Here is a 21,029-nt window from a genome sequence, read left to right as displayed (position 1 = left end):
AAAAAAAAAATAGTAAAAAATTTTAAAGAATTATAAAACATCAATACGACATTATTTCTATCCAAATTTTAGTCCCGAATTCCGTTTCGTCTCAACCGGGGCTAGAAAATTCCCAAAAATATAGCAAATAAATTCAAAAAATTAAAAAAAAAATCATTCCGGCATTATTTCTATCCAAACCTGGGTGAGATAGGCGGAAAAACAGAGAAAACAATTTTAGTCCTGAATTCCGATCATACCCGACCCTGGCTAGAAAATTCCAAAAAAAAAAAGACAGCGAAAAAATTCAAAAAATTAAAAAACATTATTCCGCCACTATTTCTATCCAAACCAGGATGAGATAGGCTGAGAAAGAGAAAAAAATTATTTGCCCGAATACCGTTCCAACCCGACCCGGGCTAGAAAATTCCAAAAAAATATCAAAAAAATTCAAAAAATTAAAAAACATCATTCTGGCGTTATTTCTATCAAAACCGGGATGAGATAGGATGAGAAAGTGAGAAAAAAATTTTAGTCCCGAATTCCGTTCCAACATGACCCAGGCTAGAAAATTCCCAAAAAAATAGATAAAAATTCAAGAAATTAAAAAAAATCATTCCGGCATTATTTCTATCTAAACCGGGATGAGATCGGTCGAGAAAGAGAAAAATAAAATTTAGCCCCGAATCGCGTTCCTACCTAACCCGGGCCAGAAAATTCCAAAAAAATTCAAGAAATTAAAAAATATCATTCCGGCATTATCTCTCTCCAAACTGGGATGTGATTGGCCGAGAAAGAGAAAAAAAATTTGTCTCAATTCTGTTCCTACCCAACCCGGGGTAGAAAATTCCAAAAAAAATAGCAAAAAATTCAAAAATTAAAACACACTATTCAGGCAATATTTCCATCCAAACCGGGATTAGATAGGCCAAGAAAGAGAAAAAAAAAATTTAGTCCCAAATTCCGTTCCTACCTGACCCGGGAAAGAAAATTCCCAAAAAAATAGCAAAAAAATTCAAAAATCTAAAACACATCATACTAGCATTATTTCTATCCAAACTAGGATGAGAGAGGCCAAGAAAGAGAGAAAAATATTTTAGTCCCGAATTCCGTTTCTACCCAACCCTGGCTAGAAAATTCCAAAAAAAATAGCAGAAAAATTCAAAAAATTAAAACACATCATTCCAGCAATATTTCTATCCAAACCGGGATGAGAGAGGCCGAAAAAGAGAGAAAAAAATTTCCACCCGAATTCCTTTCCTACCCGACCTGGGCAATAAAATTCCAAAAAAAAATAGCAAAAAAATTCAAAAAATTAAAACACATCATTCCAGCATTATTTCTATCCAAACCGGGATGAGAGTGGCCAAGAAAGAGAGAAAAATATTTTAGTCCCGAATTCCGTTCTTACCCTACCCGAGCAAAAAAATTCCAAAAGTAATAGCAAAAAAATCCAAAAAATTAAAAATCATCATTCCGTTATTATTTCTATTGAAACCGGGATGAGATAGGCTGAGAAAGAGAGAAAAAAGTTTTAGTCTCGAATTCTGTTCCTACATGACCCGGGCTAGAAAATTCCAAAAAAAATAGCAAAAAATTTAAAAACATCATTCTGGCATTATTTCTATCGAAACTGGGATGAGATAGGCCAAGAAAGAGGGGAAAAAATTTTAGTCCCGAATTCCGTTCCTACACGACCTGCGCTAGAAACCTCAAAAAAAAATAGCAAAAAAATTCAAAAAATTAAAAAACATCATAGGGCGAGAAAGAGAGAATAAAAATTATAGTCCTGAATTCCGTTCTTACCCGACCCGGGCTGGAAAATTCCAAAAAAAAATAGCAAAAAAATTCAAGAAATTAAAAAACATCATTTCGGCATTATTTCTATCCAAACCAGGATAAGATAGGTCGATAAAGAGAAAAAAAAAAATTAGTCTCGAATTTCGTTCCTTCCCGACCTGGGCTAGAAAATTCCAAAAAAATTGCAAAAAAATTCAAAAAATTAAAATACATCATTCCAGCATTATTTCCATCCAAACCGGAAGTAGATAGGTAGAGAAAGAAAGAAAAAAAAAATAGTCCCGAATGCCGTTCCTACCCGACCCGGGTAAGAAAATTTCAAAAAAAAAGGCAAAAAAATTCAAAAAATTAAAACACATCATTCAGGCATTATTTCTTTCCAGACCGGGATGAGAGAGGCTGAGAAACAAGGAAAAATATTTTAGTCTCAAATTCCGTTCCCACCCGACCTTGGCTAGATAATTCCAAAAAAAAATAGCAAAAAATTAAAAAACATCATACCGGCATTATTTCTATCCTAACCGGGATGAGAAAGGACGAGAAAGAGAAAAACATTTTAGTCCCGAATTTCGTTCCTCCCCGACCCGGGCTAGAAAATTTCAAAAAAAATAGCAAGAAAATTAAAAATCATCATTCCGGCATTATTTCTATCCAAACCGGGATGAGATAGGCCGAGAAAGACGAAAAGATTTTAGTCCCAAATTCCGTTCCTACCCGACCCGGGCAAGTAAATTCCAAAAAAAATAGCAAAAAAATTGAAAAAATCGTTCCGGCATTACTTCTATCCAAACCGGGGTGAGATAGGCCGAGAAAGAAAAAAAAAAAATTTAGTCCCGAATTCCGTTCCTACCCAACCCGGGCTTGAAAATTCCGAAAAAAAATAGCAAAAAAATTCAAAAACATCATTCCGACATTATTTCTATCGAAACCGGGATGAGATAGGCCGAGAAAGAGAGAAAACAATTTCCACCCGAATTCAGTTCCTACCCGACTCGGGCAAGAAAATTCCAAAAAAAAAAAAGAAAAAAATTCAAAAAATTAGAAAACATCATTCCGCAAATATTTCTATCGAAACCGGGATGAGATAGGTTGATAAAGAGAAAAACATTTTAGTCCCGAATTCCGTTCCTACCCGACCCGAGCAAGAAAATTCCAAAAAAATAGCAAAAAATTATAAATAAAAAAAAAAATCATTCCGACATTATTTCTATCCAAACCGGGATGAGATAGGCCGAGAAAGTAAAAAAAAAAAAAAAAAAAAATTAGTCCCGTATTCCGTTCCTACCCAACCCGGGCTAGAAAATTTCAAAAAAATTCAAAAAATTAAAAAACATCATTCCGGCATTATTTCTCTCGAAACCGGGATGTGATAGGTCGAGAAAGAGAAAAAAAATTCCGCCCAAACTCCGTTCCTACCCGACTTGGGCAAGAAAATTCCAAAAAAAAAAAGAAAATAAATAAAACACATCAGTTCGTTATTTATTCTATCCAAACCGGGATGATATAGGCCGAGAAAGAGAAAAAAAAATTTACTCCCGAATTCTGTTCCTACCCGACCCAGGCTAGAAAATTCCTAAAAAAATAGCAAAATAGTTCAAAAAATTAAAAAACATCGTTCCAGCATTATTTCTTTCAAAACCGGGATGAGATAGGCCGAGAAAGAGGGAAAAAAAATTTAGTCTCAAATTCCATTCCTACACGACCTGGGCTAGAAAATTAAAAAAAAAATAGCAAAAAAATTCAAAAAATTAAAAAACATCATTCCGGCATTATTTCTATCCAAAACGGGGATAAGATAGGTCAAGAAAGAGAGAAAAAAAAAATTTAGTCCCGAATTCCGTTCTTACCCGACCTGGGCTAGAAAATTCCAAAAAAAAAAAAATAACAAAAAAATTCAAAAAATTAAAAAACATCATTCCGACATTATTTCTATCCAAACTGAGATGAGATAGGCCGATAAAGAGAGAGAAAAAATTTAGTCTCGAATTCCATTCCTACCCGACCCGGGCTAGAAAATTCCAAAAAAAATAGCAAAAAAATTCAAAAAATTAAAACACATCATTCCGGAATTATTTCCATCCAAACTGGGAGTAGATAGGTAGAGAAAGAGAGAAAAAAATTCTAGTCCCGAAATTCCATTCCTACCCGACCCGGGTAAGAAAATTCCAAAAAAAATAGCAAAAAAATTCAAAAAATTAAAACACATCATTCCAGCAATATTTCTATCCAAACCGGGATGAGAGAGGCCGAGAAAGAGAGAAAAATATTTTAGTCCTGAATTCCGTTCCCACTCGACCTGAGCTAGAAAATTAAAAAAATAATAATAAATAAATTCAAAAAATTAAAAAACATCATACCCGAAATATTTCTATCGAAACCGGGATGAGATAGGCCGAGAAAGAGAAAAGCATTTTAGTCCCGAATTTCGTTCCTCCACGACCCGGTATAGAAAATTCCAAAAAAAAAAAAAAGCAAAAAAATTCAAAAAATTAAAAAACATCATTCCGGCATTATCAGTTTCCAAACCGGGATGAGATAGGCCGAGAAAGTGAGAAAAAAATTTTAGTCCCAAATTCCGTTCCTACCCGACCTAGGCTAGAAAATTCCAAAAAAATTAGCAAAAAAATTCAAAAAATTAAAAATCATCATTCCGGCATTATTTCTATCCAAACCGGGATGTGATAGGCCGAGAAAGAGAAAAAGATTTTAGTCCCAAATTCCGTTCCTACCCGACCCGGGCAAGTAAATTCCAAAAAAAATAGCAAAAAAATTGAAAAAATCGTTCCGGCATTACTTCTATCCAAACCGGGGTGAGATAGGCCGAGAAAGAAAAAAAAAAATTTAGTCCCGAATTCCATTCCTACCCAACCCGGGCTTGAAAATTCCGAAAAAAAATAGCAAAAAAATTCAAAAACATCATTCCGACATTATTTCTATCGAAACCGGGATGAGATAGGCCGAGAAAGAGAGAAAACAATTTCCACCCGAATTCAGTTCCTACCCGACTCGGGCAAGAAAATTCCAAAAACAAAAAAGAAAAAAATTCAAAAAATTAGAAAACATCATTCCGCAAATATTTCTATCGAAATCGGGATGAGATAGGTTGATAAAGAGAAAAACATTTTAGTCCCGAATTCCGTTCCTACCCGACCCGAGCAAGAAAATTCCAAAAAAATAGCAAAAAATTATAAAAAAAACAAAAAAAAAAATCATTCCGACATTATTTCTATCCAAACCGGGATGAGATAGGCCGAGAAAGTAAAAAAAAAAAAAAAAAAATTAGTCCCGTATTCCGTTCCTACCCAACCCGGGCTAGAAAATTTCAAAAAAATTCAAAAAATTAAAAAACATCATTCCGGCATTATTTCTCTCGAAACCGGGATGTGATAGGTCGAGAAAGAGAAAAAAAATTCCGCCCAAACTCCGTTCCTACCCGACTTGGGCAAGAAAATTCCAAAAAAAAAAAGAAAATAAATAAAACACATCAGTTCGTTATTTATTCTATCCAAACTGGGATGATATAGGCCGAGAAAGAGAAAAAAAAATTTACTCCCGAATTCTGTTCCTACCCGACCCAGGCTAGAAAATTCCTAAAAAAATAGCAAAATAGTTCAAAAAATTAAAAAACATCGTTCCAGCATTATTTCTTTCAAAACCGGGATGAGATAGGCCGAGAAAGAGGGAAAAAAAATTTAGTCTCAAATTCCATTCCTACACGACCTGGGCTAGAAAATTAAAAAAAAAAATAGCAAAAAAATTCAAAAAATTAAAAAACATCATTCCGGCATTATTTCTATCCAAAACGGGGATAAGATAGGCCAAGAAAGAGAGAAAAAAAAATTTAGTCCCGAATTCCGTTCTTACCCGACCTGGGCTAGAAAATTCCAAAAAAAAAAAAATAACAAAAAAATTCAAAAAATTAAAAAACATCATTCCGACATTATTTCTATCCAAACTGAGATGAGATAGGCCGATAAAGAGAGAGAAAAAATTTAGTCTCGAATTCCATTCCTACCCGACCCGAGCTAGAAAATTCCAAAAAAAATAGCAAAAAAATTCAAAAAATTAAAACACATCATTCCGGAATTATTTCCATCCAAACTGGGAGTAGATAGGTAGAGAAAGAGAGAAAAAAATTCCAGTCCCGAAATTCCATTCCTACCCGACCCGGGTAAGAAAATTCCAAAAAAAATAGCAAAAAAATTCAAAAAATTAAAACACATCATTCCAGCAATATTTCTATCCAAACCGGGATGAGAGAGGCCGAGAAAGAGAGAAAAATATTTTAGTCCTGAATTCCGTTCCCACTCGACCTGAGCTAGAAAATTAAAAAAATAATAATAAATAAATTCAAAAAATTAAAAAACATCATACCCGAAATATTTCTATCGAAACCGGGATGAGATAGGCCGAGAAAGAGAAAAGCATTTTAGTCCCGAATTTCGTTCCTCCACGACCCGGTATAGAAAATTCCAAAAAAAAAAAAAAAGCAAAAAAATTCAAAAAATTAAAAAACATCATTCCGGCATTATCAGTCTCCAAACCGGGATGAGATAGGCCGAGAAAGTGAGAAAAAAATTTTAGTCCCAAATTCCATTCCTACCCGACCTAGGCTAGAAAATTCCAAAAAAATTAGCAAAAAAATTCAAAAAATTAAAAATCATCATTCCGGCATTATTTCTATCCAAACCGGGATGTGATAGGCCGAGAAAGAGAAAAACATTATAGTCCCGAATTCCATTCCTACCCGACCCGAGCAAGAAAATTCCAAAAAAAAAAAAGCAAAAAATTAAAAAACTCATTCCAGCATTATTTTATCCAAACCGGGATGAGATAGGCCTAGAAAGAGAAAAAAATTTTATTCCCGAATTTCGTTCCTACCTGACCTGGGCTAGAAAATTCAAAAAAAAAAAAATAGCAAAAAAATTCAAAAAATTGAAAAACATCTTTCCTGCATTATTTCTATCGAAACCGGGATGAGATAGGCTAAGAAAGAGAGAAAAAAATTTCCGCCCGAATTCCGTTCCAACTCGACCCGGGCAATAAAATTCCAAAAAAAATAGTAAAAAAATTCAAAAAATTAAAACACATCATTTTGGCATTATTTCTATCCAAACCAGGATGAGAGTGGCCAAGAAAGAGAGAAAAATATTTTAGTCACAAATTCCGTTCCTACCTGTCCCGGGCAAAAAAATCCAAAAAATTAAAAAGCATCATTCCATTATTATTTCTATCCAAACTGGGATAAGATAGGCCGAGAAAGAGAAAAATATTTTAGTCTCGAATTCCGTTCCTACCCTACCCGGGCTAGAAAATTCCAAAAAAAAAAATAGCAAAAAAATTCAAAAAATTAAAACACATCATTTCGGCATTATCTGCATCCAAACCGGGAGTAGATAGACAGAGAAAGAGAAAAAAAAAATTAGTCCCGAATTCCGTTCCTACCCGACCAGGGTAAGAAAATTCCAAAAAAAATAGCAAAAAAATTCAAAAAATTAAAACACATCATTCCGGCATTATTTCTATCCAAACTGGGATGAGAGAGGCCAAGAAAGAGAGAAAAATGTTTTATTCCCGAATTCCATTCCCACCCGACCTGGGCTAGAAAATTCCATAAAAAATAACAAATAAATTCAAAAAATTAAAAAAACATCATACCAGCATTATTTCTATCCAAACCGGGATGAGATAGGCCGAGAAAGAGGAAAACATTTTTGTCCCGAATTCCGTTCCTCCCCGACCCAGGCTAGAAAATTCCAAAAAAAATTCAAAAAATTAAAAAACATCATTCCGGCATTATCTGTATCCAAACCAGGATGAGATAGGCCGAGAAAGTGAGAAAAAAATTTTAATCCCGAAGTCCGTTCCCACCCAACCCGAGCTAGAAAATTCCAAAAAAAAATAGCTAAAAAATTCTAAAAATTAAAAATCGTCATTCCGGCATTATTTCTATCTAAACTGAGATGAGATAGGCCGAGAAAGAGAAAAACATTTTAGTCCCGAATTCCGTTCCTACCCGACCCGGGCAAGAAAATTCAAAACAAAAATAGCAAAAAAATTCAAAAAGTTAAAAATTTCATTCTGGCATTATTTCTATTCAAACCGGGATGAGATAGGCAGAGAAAGAGAAAAAAAAAATAGTCCCGAATTCCGTTCCTACCCGACCAGGATAAGAAAATTCCAAAAAAAATAGCAAAAAAATTCAAAAAATTAAAACACATCATTCCGGCATTATTTCTATCCAAACCGGGATGAGAGAGGCCGAGAAAGAGAGAAAAATATTTTAGTCCTGAATTCCGTTCCCACTCGACCTAAGCTAGAAAATTAAAAAAATAATAATAAATAAATTCAAAAAATTCAAAAACATCATACAGGAGATATTTCTATCCAAACCGGGAGGAGATAGGCCGAGAAAGAGAAAAGCATTTTAGTCCCGAATTCCGTTCCTCCGCGACCCGGTATAGAAAATTCCAAAAAAAAAATAGCAAAAAAATTCAAAAAATTAAAAAACATCATTCCGGCATTATCTGTTTCCAAACCGGGATGAGATAGGCCGAGAAAGTGAGAAAAAAATTTTAGTCCCGAATTCCGTTCCTACCCGACCCAGGCTAGAAAATTCCAAAAAAATTAGCAAAAAAATTCAAAATATTAAAAATCATCATTCCGGCATTATTTCTATCCAAACCGGGATGTGATAGGCCGAGAAAGAGAAAAACATTTTAGTCCCAAATTTCGTTCCTACCCGACCCGAGCAAGAAAATTCCAAAAAAAAAAATAGCAAAAAATTAAAAAAAAAATAAAAAACTCATTCCAGCATTATTTCTATCCAAACCGGGATGAGATAGGCCTAGAAAGAGAAAAAAAAATTTATTCCCGAATTCCGTTCCTACCTGACTTGGGCTAGAAAATTCAAAAAAAAAAAAGCAAAAAAATTCAAAAAACTGAAAAAACATCTTTCCTGCATTATTTCTATCGAAACCGGGATGAGATAAGCTGAGAAAGAGAGAAAAAAATTTCCGCCCGAATTTCGTTCCTACTCGATTGGGGCAAGAAAATTCCAAAAAAAATAGTAAAAAAATTCAAAAAATTAAAACACATCATTCTGGCATTATTTCTATCCAAACCAGGATGAGAGTGGCCAAGAAAGAGAGAAAAATATTTTAGTCACGAATTCCGTTCCTACCCGTCCCGGGCAAAAAAATTCCAAAAGAAATCGCAAAAAAATCCAAAAAATGAAAAAACATCATTCCATTATTATTTCTATCCAAACCGGGATGAGATAGGCCGAGAAAGAGAGAAAAATATTTTAGTCTCGAATTTCGTTCCTACCCGACCCGGGCTAGAAAATTCCAAAAAAAAATATAGCAAAAAAATTCAAAAAATTAAAACACATCATTCCGGCATTATTTCCATCCAAACCGGGAGTAGATAGGCAGAGAAAGAGAAAAAAAAATAGTCCCGAATTCCGTTCCTACCCGACCAGGGTAAGAAAATTCCAAAAAAAATAGCAAAAAAATTCAAAAAATTAAAACACATCATTCCGGCATTATTTCTATCCAAACCGGGATGAGAGAGGCCAAGAAAGAGAGAAAAATGTTTTATTCCCGAATTCCATTCCCACCCGACCTAGGCTAGAAAATTCCATAAAAAATAACAAATAAATTCAAAAAATTAAAAAACATCATACCGGCATTATTTCTATCCAAACTGGGATGAGATAGGCTGAGAAAGAGAGAAAAAAATTTCCGCCCGAATTCCATTCCTACCCGACCCGGGCTAGAAAATTCCAAAAAAAAATAGCAAAAAATTTAAAAAAAATTAAAAAAAACTCATTCCGGCATTATTTCTATCCAAACTGGGATGTGATAGGCCTAGAAAGAGAAAAAAAAATTATTCCCAAATTCCGTTCCTACTTGACCTGGGCTAGAAAATTCAAAAAACAAATAGCAAAAAAATTCAAAAAACTGAAAAACATCTTTCCTGCATTATTTCTATCGAAACCGGGATGAGATAGGCTGAAAAAGAGAGAAAAAAATTTCCGCCCGAATTCCTTCCTACTCGACCCGGGCAAGAAAATTCCAAAAAAAATAGTAAAAAAATTCAAAAAATTAAAACACATCATTCTGGCATTATTTCTATCCAAACCAGGATGAGAGTGGCCAAGAAAGAGAGAAAAATATTTTAGTCACGAATTCCATTCCTACCCGTCCCGGGCAAAACAATTCCAAAAGAAATCGCAAAAAAATCCAAAAATTTAAAAAACATCATTCCATTATTATTTCTATCCAAACCGGGATGAGATAGGCCGAGAAACAGAGAAAAATATTTTAGTCTCGAATTCCGTTCCTACCCGACCCGGGCTAGAAAATTAAAAAAAAAATAGCAAAAAAATTCAAAAAATTAAAACACATCATTCCGGCATTATTTCCATCCAAACCGGGTGTAGATAGGCAGAGAAAAAAAAAAAAAAGAATTTAGTCCCGAATTCCGTTCCTACCCGACCAGGGTAAGAAAATTCCAAAAAAAATAGCAAAAAAATTCAAAAAATTAAAACACATCATTCCGGCATTATTTCTATCCAAACCGGGATGAGAGAGGCCGAGAAAGAGAGAAAAATGTTTTATTCCCGAATTCCATTCCCACCCGACCTGGGCTAGAAAATTCCATAAAAAATAACAAATAAATTCAAAAAATTAAAAAACATCATACCGGCATTATTTCTATCCAAATCGGGATGAGATAGGCTGAGAAAGAGAAAAACATTTTAGTCCCGAATTCCGTTCCTCCCCGACCCGGGCTAGAAAATTCCAAAAAAAATAGCAAAAAAATTCAAAAAATTAAAAATATCATTCCGGCATTATCTGTATCCAAACCAAGATGAGATAGGCCGAGAAAGTGAGAAAAAAATTTTAATCCCGAATTCCGTTCCCACCCGACCCGGGCTAAAAAATTCCAAAAAAAAATAGCAAAAAAATTTAAAAAATTAAAAATCGTCATTCCGGCATTATTTCTATCTAAACCGAGATGAGATAGGCCGAGAAAGAGAAAAACATTTTAGTCCCGAATTCCGTTCCTACTCGACCCGGGCAAGAAAATTCGAAACAAAAATAGCAAAAAAATTCAAAAAATTAAAAAAAATCATTCTGGCATTATTTCTATTCAAACCGGGATGAGATAGGCCGAGAAAGAGAAAAAAAAAAAAATTTAGTCCCGAATTCCGTTCCAACCCGACCCGGGCTAGAAAAATTTTAAAAAAAATAGCAAAAAAATTCAAAAAATTAAAAAACATCATTCCGGCATTATTTCTATCGAAACCAGGATGAGATTGGCCGAGAAAAAGTGAAAAAAAATTACGCCCGCTAGAAAGAGGGGGTTCCTTGGGGTGACACAATATTGATAGAAGCTTCTTCTTCATTCTCAACAGGAATGCATCAACAAAACTGCCCTTCCATATAGATCGTCGTGGCATGAACTGAGAATTTCTTTGCTTTGATTCCGCCCTTTCTCGGAATCCAGCTTTGGTGGGCTTCCCTCAAGGTGAAACCGAAGGTCTACCTCCTTTCGTGCACCCCTCACCTCCTCTATGAGGATGATCCACTGGATTCATTGCAACACCATGATTTTAAGAAATTTTTTATGAGAAAACAAAAAAGTGATTAATTTTTTTCATAATTTTTTCAATTTTTCCATAAAAATTTTTCTAAAATAAATTATCAATGTATATGCATACATTAACCAGACCCATATACTATAGCATTCCTAAAATATTTCAAAATGGGTGCTATCTATTTGGCTAAAAATACAATTCCTAAAAGGGTCCTTCTCCATACCCCCAATATTTTTAGTGGTAAGATACCCACACAAATCTTGAGGTATTGTGCATATGAGATTTCTTCAACCATTCAAATTAGTTAGTTAGGCACGTTTTCAAACAATTTAGAAAACTAACATCTCGAGTTTTTGAAACTCGAGATTCAACTTAAAAACCGAGTCTCATAAAATCGCTTTCCATTAGTTCTGCACTGTTGAGGTGGCAAAAATTGCCACGCGGATCTCGAGTCTTTAAGACTCGAGTTTCACTTGGCACAAACCGAGTCTATAAGACTCGAGATTTAATTATAAGAATAATAATAATTTCAACGGATCTCGAGTCTTATAGACTCGAGTTTTTCCTGACGCAAACCGAGTCTATAAGACTCGAGATTTACTTATCCAAGCAACGTAGTTAACTTTGAACAGAACTCGAGTCTATAAGACTCGAGTTCTGGTGGAACTATTTTACTACTCCATTCCGTCCACAGTCAAAAACAGATAGCAGTAGTTTTCAAAGTTATTTCCTGGGAATAGATTATTCAGTCCACACTCAGTATCTTCAAACTCTCACCCAAAAACAGAGCATCCTCAACTCTCACCCATACACTCAGCCTCACTAACTCTCACACCTCTCACTCTCACTCACCACATTGCCTCTCTCACTGCTCTTCCCTCTCAAGAATTTCATATTTCAGGTATGGGTTTTTTGATTTGATTGTTATTGTAGTTGGGTATTAGTTGTGTATGGGTTTTGCCACTAAGAGAACTTCCCAATGACTTTATGGGTTTTCCAATGACTCCATGTTTTTTCCTAATATAAGATGTTCTTCTTGTAGTATCTTTTTGTTGTTGATTTCAATTCCATGTTTTTATTGGCTTGCATGTCATTTGAGCTATATATTATTTGTTATATTTTCTTTGATTTATTACTAATTCATGTGATTAATGTTAACCATCTTGATAAAAATATGTTTTTGCATTAGCCATTTTGGTGAAATAAAAAAAATTCTGTTCTCATTGACTTTATTCTTTTTGAGGTGTTTCCCTGCATTAAATCTTCTTGATCAAATCTACCAACTAGAACAGAAGTAAACTGTGATTGTTTAATAACGTCTATAACCTGATGCACGTACTTTGTCTTGTTGTATTTCACCCAACAATAACGTTTAGTACAATTCATACCACCAAATGATCACTTGTTGTCACCACATCCACCATTACAACCATTACCACTAGAAGCTATTACAACCTCCAATGCTAGAAACTAAAGCAAAAGACTATGGTTGTCTCAATAGAACCTTGGCCTAAGCATGAGCACAATAATGAGAATTAACATTGGCAGCTGAAGTGAGGGTTTCACTAGAAAGAATCTGCTCTTTAAAACCATGTAGATCAGAATCTAAGGCAGACAGTAATGTAGTAATCATATATTCCTCTCAATATCGCTTATGTTGCTTCAAATCATAGCGTGTGTCCAAACTAAATAATTTAAACCATTTCCTTTCCTTAAGGTAATTGATGTAGGCATGTCATCATCATTAAGCAAGGATTTTCTTTCATCAAACATCAATAGACTCCTTTTAAACCATATCAAATACAACTAAAGAAGAAGGCATCCCGACAAACCAAAAACATAATAAACCAGCCAGACTCAACCCCAAGCAAGAGAAAAGGTTCGTGCACTTTTTGTTTCAATTATGTGCTTCATTAAGTAATAAAACTTCAATTAATAAAAAAAATAACTTGTATACGCATACATAATGCTACCAATCAAAAGCATATTTACTATACATTTGATTATTCATCATTGAGAGGGCATGTATTATTATTTGTAGTTGAATGCTATACCTACAAAGATAGTATTGGAAACGAGCCTAGTAGGTGGGTTAAATTGGTTTTGTTTGAAGAACGTTATTGAACAATTTCTTTTTTTATAAGGAACGTAAGAATATTATTAATAATAGAAAAAGTGCCAAACCGAGTACATTAGGGATGTACTATGGGGGCACAAATCAGGAAACAACTTATAAAAGTTTCTCGGCCGCATCTTTTTATTAGAAAGTTAAAGACCTACTAAAAAGTTTCTTTTAGATCAAGGAACTTGAAAATGTTTGTTAACTAACATAGTAACTTGACTGTAACAGGTTCACAATGCCTGAAATTGATATAATCATATACCACGGTGGTCCGTTGAAGAATGCCAATGCGAACAAGGGATTGCCATTTGAAGGCCCGGGTATAAAGACCTATTATACCCAAATTGATCGTAGGTTGAAGACCCTTGATGAATTGAAGATGATGGTTATGGCAGAGTTGTGTGAGAACCCTGCTGTGCACAACATACACATTACTTATCGCATGCCAAATGAAATCCTGAAGCACCGGATTAATTACAAGTACATGGCGATAGAAGCAGACAAACATGTGAAGATCATGTTTGACAAGTTGGAGAGAATACCTGAAGTAACTAACATTGAGTTGTACATACAGTTGGAGCCACGTGCAGAAGTTGGTATTGAGGAAATCCAACAAACACAAACAAGTTTACAAGTTACAGTTCCAGAGGCTCAATACCAGTATTTTACACATGTAGAGCATGCTGATGTTCATGCCGATGAAGATGTTCATGCCGATGATGATGATGATGAGGATGAGGATGAGGATGAGAATGATGATGATTATGATGATGAGGACGAGGATGAGGATGATGATGATGACTATGTTGATGAAAATATTGCCATTAATGGTGAAGATTTTGGCGATAGAGATGAGATTGAAGACAGGATTGAACAAGGGGACTTTAGGGACTTTGAGAGGGACATTGATGACGATGAGACATTGGACGGTAGTCAACCTGATGCATACAATGTTCTTAGTGTCCAAAACATTACGGACACAATCCCTGTGTACTCACCACCTGCCTTGTCATTTTCTGAAAATACTTGGGAAAATTTTGTTGATCCTTCACATATTGAGACACCATTTGTGTCTAGTTGGAGAGAGGGGATGAATTTGTGCAAAGGCTTGACTTTTGCCAATAAAATGGAGGTGCAACGCGTATTAACAAAGTGTGCCCTCAAGGAAAACAAACATTTTTTGATCAGTAGGTCAACCACGACAAAACTTTGTGCGAAATGCGTTGATGAGTCATGCACGTGGTATGTCTGCGTAGTCAAGAAGCCCAAGTTCCACAATCTATGGATAGTCACCGTGTACAAGGGTCCTCACACGTGTATACGGACTGGGGTGCGAAATGATGGTAGAATGATGAGTTGTAAATTTATTGCAGATGACATCCTTAAGAAGTTATGTGAGGATCACACTACCCCAATTAAGCATCTCAGATCTATGATAGAGTCGAAATATGAGGGACAAAAGCCTTCTTACTACAAGGTGTGGGATGCGAAACAAAAGGCGATTGGGAAGATGTTTGGGAATTGGGAAGAGTCTTATCAAAGGTTGCAAAAGTTGCTAATGGCATATATTGATCAGGATCCGACTACCCAGGTGTTCTATCGTACCACATCCACCGGTGAAGATGACACAGTATTTTTGAATTATGTGTTTTGGTCTTTCGGTCCAAGCATTGATGGATTCAAATATTGCAAGCCGGTTATCAGTATTGATGGGACTCATCTGTATGGTAAATATCAGGGAAAGTTGTTGGTTGCAATGGCAACCGACGCTAACAACAAGGTATTCTCTCTTGCCTTTGCTATTGTGGATTCTGAGTCAGGGTCTAGTTGGAGGTGGTTTTTACAATGTCTCAGAGATGCGATTGGCCGCGTGATACCTAACGAAGGCATTTGCATAATTTCTGACCGACATCTCGGTATCAAAAACGCCATTGCAAACTGGCCTAGAAGGGATGATGGAAGAGCACTGGTATTTCATAGATATTGCCTTCGACATGTTGCTAGCAACTTTAACACACATTTTCAGAACTCGACTCTGAAGTCAGCGGCGTTGAAAGCTGGATATGCTAGTCAGGCAGTGAAATTTACCTCCATAATGGAGACCATTAAGCAGGCGGAAATTGAGGCCATTAGAAATAAGAAGAAGTTGACGGGGAAGGATGGCAAGGAAAAGAATCAAGATTATCTTCCATACACATACCTAATGAGCGAGTCAGTGGATATGTGGACCCAGTCACATGATGGTGGGAGACGTTTTGGGGCAATGACAACCAATATATCAGAGTGCTTCAATGGTGTATTGAAAGGTGCACGGGGCCTTCCTATTGCCGCGTTGGTTGAGTTCACTTGGAACAAACTTGTCAGTTATTTCCACGACCGTCGCAAAGAATACCTTTTTGAGTTCTCAGAGGGTAAGAAATGGAGTAAATATGCCTTCTCCAAGTGGGATGAGAATAAGAGCAAATCTGAGAAACATTATCTCAAGCCATTTAGCAATGAAGAGCTGATATTTCAAATAGTTACCCAAATCAACACGTGTAGTGCAGGAGGGGGAAACCACAGTTATGAAGTTCGGTTATAGGAAAGAACATGCAGTTGTGGGAAATGGCAAAACATAGGGATCTCGTGTTCACATGCAATCAGAGTATGTGACTATTTAAATATTGATTCGACCACATTTATTCACCCGTGTTATGGTTTGAACAATGCCATTAACACTTATGAGCATGCATTTGTGGTTCCTAAGTCGATGGCCTTGTGGAGGGATCCCATAGGGCCAAAGTGGTTGCCTAATCCAGCATTGTTGCGGGCCAAAGGTCGACCAGTGAAGTCGAGAATAAGGAATGAGATGGATGGAGTGAGGAATAAGGTTCGAGAACCGGGATGGCGGAGGGAGGATGCATATTTGATAGAGAGTCAGTCCAAGCAGACATGTGGACTGTGTCATGCTTCCGGGCATAACCGCAGAAAATGTCCGCAGTCCTGTGGCGCTTCCACAAGCGGTCATGTTCCACAGTAGGTAGGTAGATGGCAAATACTTATGCATCGGTTAAATATTTGTTGTTCATTCCATGTTGACCTAATGTTTACTATCTTTTCCCCTAATGTGATTACTCTACGTTTTTCAGGCATGCTTCCAAGGACGATGTTTTTGTTGTGTGGACAGCCGATGTTAGGAAAAGTGACTACGTTGTATTGGGTCTATGTGAACTTTTTGGTTTTTGTTGAATGTACTTGTAAATCTCTATTGAATGTATGCGTATGACGATTGTGATTTCAATAGTATGGTTAGAACTGCAAATTAAGCGTGGTTGGGCATGTTTAGAATGTTGATATTGAGAATGCCTTTTCTTGCGATGTAACTGCATTTTGCATTGTAAAACCATGTTTATACAGAGAGCGTAGAAGTTTCAGTAGTTTCGTTTGATGTAATGTACGTGTATTTACATTCTTAGCTTCTTTGCCTCTAAATAAGGGTTTATGGATTATATTCGTAGTTTGTTTATCTTTGCTTCTCACCTGGTGCATGCACACGTTTCAGTTTCTGGTTTGTCTGCATAACCAGGAAAAAAGAAAAAAAAATTCCCCAGTGAATGATTCCTGGAATGAGCAGAGGAAAACAGAGCAAAACAAAAAAAAAAAAAAAAAATTTGACATAGAACTCGAGTCTATGAAACTCGAGTTCTACTGGAAAAAACAGAGGAAAACAGAGCAAGCCTCTTGGACCTCTCTGAGTAAACAAAGCAAAACCAAGGGAAAAAATTTTCTAGTGGAACTCGAGTCTATGAAACTCGAGTTCCACTGGAAAAAACAGAGGAAAACAGAGCAAGCCTCTTGGACCACTCTGAGTAAACAGAGCAAAACCAAGGGAAAAAATTTTCTAGTGGAACTCGAGTCTATGAAACTCGAGTTCCACTGGAAAAAACAGAGCACCCTATTGGGCCTCTCTGAGTAAACAGAGCAAAACGAAGGAAAAAATTTTTTCCAGTGGAACTCGAGTCTATGAAACTCGAGTTCCACTGGAAAAAACAGAGCACCCTATTGGGCCTCTCTGAGTAAATAGAGCAAAACGAAGGGGAAAAAAAAATTCCCAGTGGAACTCGAGTCTATGAAACTCGAGTTCCAGATGGTTCGCGAGTTTTATAGACTCGAGTTCCACTGGAATTTTTTTTCCTCCGTTTTGCTCTGTTTACTCAGAGAGGCCCAATAAGGTGCTCTGTTTTCTCCAGTGGAACTCGAGTTTCATAGACTCGAGTTCCATGGGATTTAAATTTTTTTATTTTATGTATTTAATTTTTTTAAAGGTCACAATTGTTGTTCTTCTCTACAAATGAGCTTTTTAGAACTGTTTAAGGGAAAAACTTCTGAATAAACTATTAAATATGAGTAACCTATAGATGCATTGCATTGAATAAACTATTCCACTCCATAACACCAAATGAGTGCTTTTCACAATATAGTGAAATGATCTTAACTCCAAATAATATGAGACACAAGGTTTTGATCCAAAAAATGTATCAACTACATAGTTCTCTCTATACAAAACATAAAATTCCTGCCAATCAAGGCTTAAATATCCACATCTCAATACATTGTTCGCTCTATACAAAATTTGCAATCACACTAAGAAATGGCACGGAAAAGAAAGTTATCCACCCTTTTAACTTCCAACTGTCAGGCATTGGGGATGGCTTTACTCGGTCCTTTGAAATCGTCATGATGGTACCTAATACAAATCACAAACAGAATAATTTTATCACATTTCCCATATAATGCAAAAAACAAAAATCTATCATTCATTATTTATGTCTTTATCAAATGTAAATCCAACTTACATTATTTATGTCTTTATCAATTTTTCCCTGGTCGATGCATGTTCTGGCGCTCATGCATACGGTGCTGAAGCAAATGCATCTTCTGCATCGAATGTTGACGAGCTTCATCAAGAAATATCAGTTCTTTCAGCAGTAGTCATAATTCCATTGATTATTGTGTGGACACACACACATATTCGTTGGAGTATTTTCTAGAAAATACATAGAGGAGGTACAAGAGAAGAAGATGTTGCTGGAAAAGCTACAAGTCAGAATGAATGAAGCAGAAGCAAAGGCCAACAAGCTTAAAGTGTCATTGGAGAATCTATGCGGTATACTAACAAGGTTTTTACATTTCATATTTTGTTTTTATTATAAATAATTCCAATCATTGAAGACATATCCCTTCCATAAGGGTATGTTAGAGCGCAATCAGACGATGGGAAATATCTATCGTAGGAAAAAGTAGAACATGATCTGATAAAGCTTGAACAAGCCCTGCATGATGAAGAAGCGGACTGCCTTCTTTTCCTGGACTCTTCACCTTCCAATGCTTCCAGAGGTTTGATATAACAGTGATATATGTGCCTACAAATAACGCAATCATTCTAATCAAAACCCAATGCAATTGAAATTTTGAATATGTATGTCATAATAGTTTTTTTTTTTTAAACATTGAATCTAATACTTGCCTAAAACGACTATGTTTCTCAATGAAGGAATACAACTGGCTGCAACGTCGTAGTACTAAGTGCACAAAACTTAGTTATATTTGTGGGGTTTTTCAGTGGTTAAGGTTGAACCCACAACTACTTTTGGTGAAAGGCACTTGTCATTGCAACAAGGCTTGACCACTAGTGCAACTGCTAATTCAGACCACTAGAGCAAGGCTTGATTCAAGGCACGATTTATATGTGCAACTGCTAATTCTCACTCTTAACATTTTCAAAACGCATTATTAAAAGAAATTAATTTTAAAAGCCAATCAACCATACCTTAACCCTTTTCAAAAGATCTTTTGCATTATTGTCATGCTTGAAGTGTTCTCTTACACGCTACAAATAGACAGAACAAAGATGGTAGAGCACAGAGTTAAGGAATTTGATGATTTATAGGGTCCCTTGAGCATACTTTGCAATAGCCTTATAGTGTCCAAAAATTCACCCTATGTTTGGATGGGGCAGTTCCAAACATACCCTAAAGGATGTGGGCCAATCAAATTAAGGTCCTACCAATTTAATCATATCAACATGGTAATGGGTTGCAGAAGTCCAGCATCATTTACCCAAAATGTGTAAAGTAGTGGCATGACTCCCCAAAGTGATGGGGAATCAATCTACCTAAGAGGCATTAATTAGAGCTAAATGGATAAAAGGAAACAACATACCTCTAGTATTTTATTGAAAGCCTTTGCCAAGGCTGGTTTAATATCAGCTCGATGTAGCTTTCCACTTGAATAGTAAGCAACCAATTCTTCAAAGCTTTCGAAGCTCTTGGATTATAGAGAAAACTTACATTGCAAGAAAACAATCTGAGTTACTATTTCCAATGGAAAATGATTTTGAAAAAATAGCGCAAGCAACTATAGGTCTATTCTTAAGGAGCACGGACTTTGAACAAGATGCAAGGGTTGACATGCATGTGAAAAGGCAGATGTCGTACCATTAACTAAATAAAATAAGTAAAGCTTTCATAATAAAATCCTTATGACTTACTTGTCACCACCATTCTTTGCACTGCGCTCTAGTACAAACTTTTTAAACCAAGGTAAAATGAGGTACTTCACATACTCCAAGCATGGATTCCCTTCCACAATATCTGGAGGACAGTATGCTCCGTTTATCTTCAAATTTACTTTCGCCTACAACATGGACGCAGACTAAATCTAAGGTTAACCTAGTTTATAATTCAGTATCATTATGCTATGCGCAACTAATAAAGAAAACAGTATGTAGCCCCCTATATGGCAATTTGATACCCCTATACATGCACCCTACCTCGTCATCTTCCATAAAAGTTGAAGATAGTGGATCACTTTTCGACATCTTCTCCTGACCTTGTTGTAAACTGGGTAACATGTTTGTAAATTACGAGTAAGCAAAACAAATAAAGACCACACATAAGCACATTGCATGCGTGGGTAGAAAATTTGTGCTGCAGTGAACTCGTCCTCATCACTTCGACCCATAATGTGACCACACCTGCAGCAAAATATAATAGAAGTAAAAATAACGACTACATCACCAGCATATTAAAGTAATAATAATAATCATCATACCATAATTCACGTTTTTATCCTTGAAACCGTATTCCTTTGTGCTATATCCATCACAAGAGGCTAGTACTCATGAGCTTGATTCGGTTTATCTCGTTCCACGACCGCAGAAACTCCACCTTCCCTCCATCAGTATCCATCCCAACGGCCTTCCAAATCTGAATGAGGTAGCGCCCAACAACATCAATTTTCCTCAACTGACCTCCCATCTTATTGGTTAGCTGGGCAAACCAATCTACAATCCATATTTTCACTCTACACCCAGCAGATGTCAACTTGTTCACATTTATTTATAATAAAAACAAAATATAGTTCGTAAAAACCTTGTTAGTATACCACATAGATTCTCCAATGACACTTTAAGCTTGTTGGCCTTTGCTTCTGCTTCATTCATTTTGACTTGTAGCTTTTCCAGCAACATCTTCTTCTCTT

General features: G+C 35.9%; 1 pseudogene; it reads right to left on the bottom strand.

The window, feature by feature from the left end:
* Positions 1–17,010: 17,010 nt before the first annotated feature.
* LOC126708292 (tyrosine--tRNA ligase 1, cytoplasmic-like) lies at positions 17,011–20,991 on the bottom strand (annotated as a pseudogene).
* Positions 20,992–21,029: the final 38 nt, after the last annotated feature.

Source organism: Quercus robur, chromosome 12, assembly GCF_932294415.1.
Source record: "Quercus robur chromosome 12, dhQueRobu3.1, whole genome shotgun sequence".
NCBI lineage: Eukaryota > Viridiplantae > Streptophyta > Magnoliopsida > Fagales > Fagaceae > Quercus > Quercus robur.
This window is presented reverse-complemented; position numbering and strand designations above follow the sequence as displayed.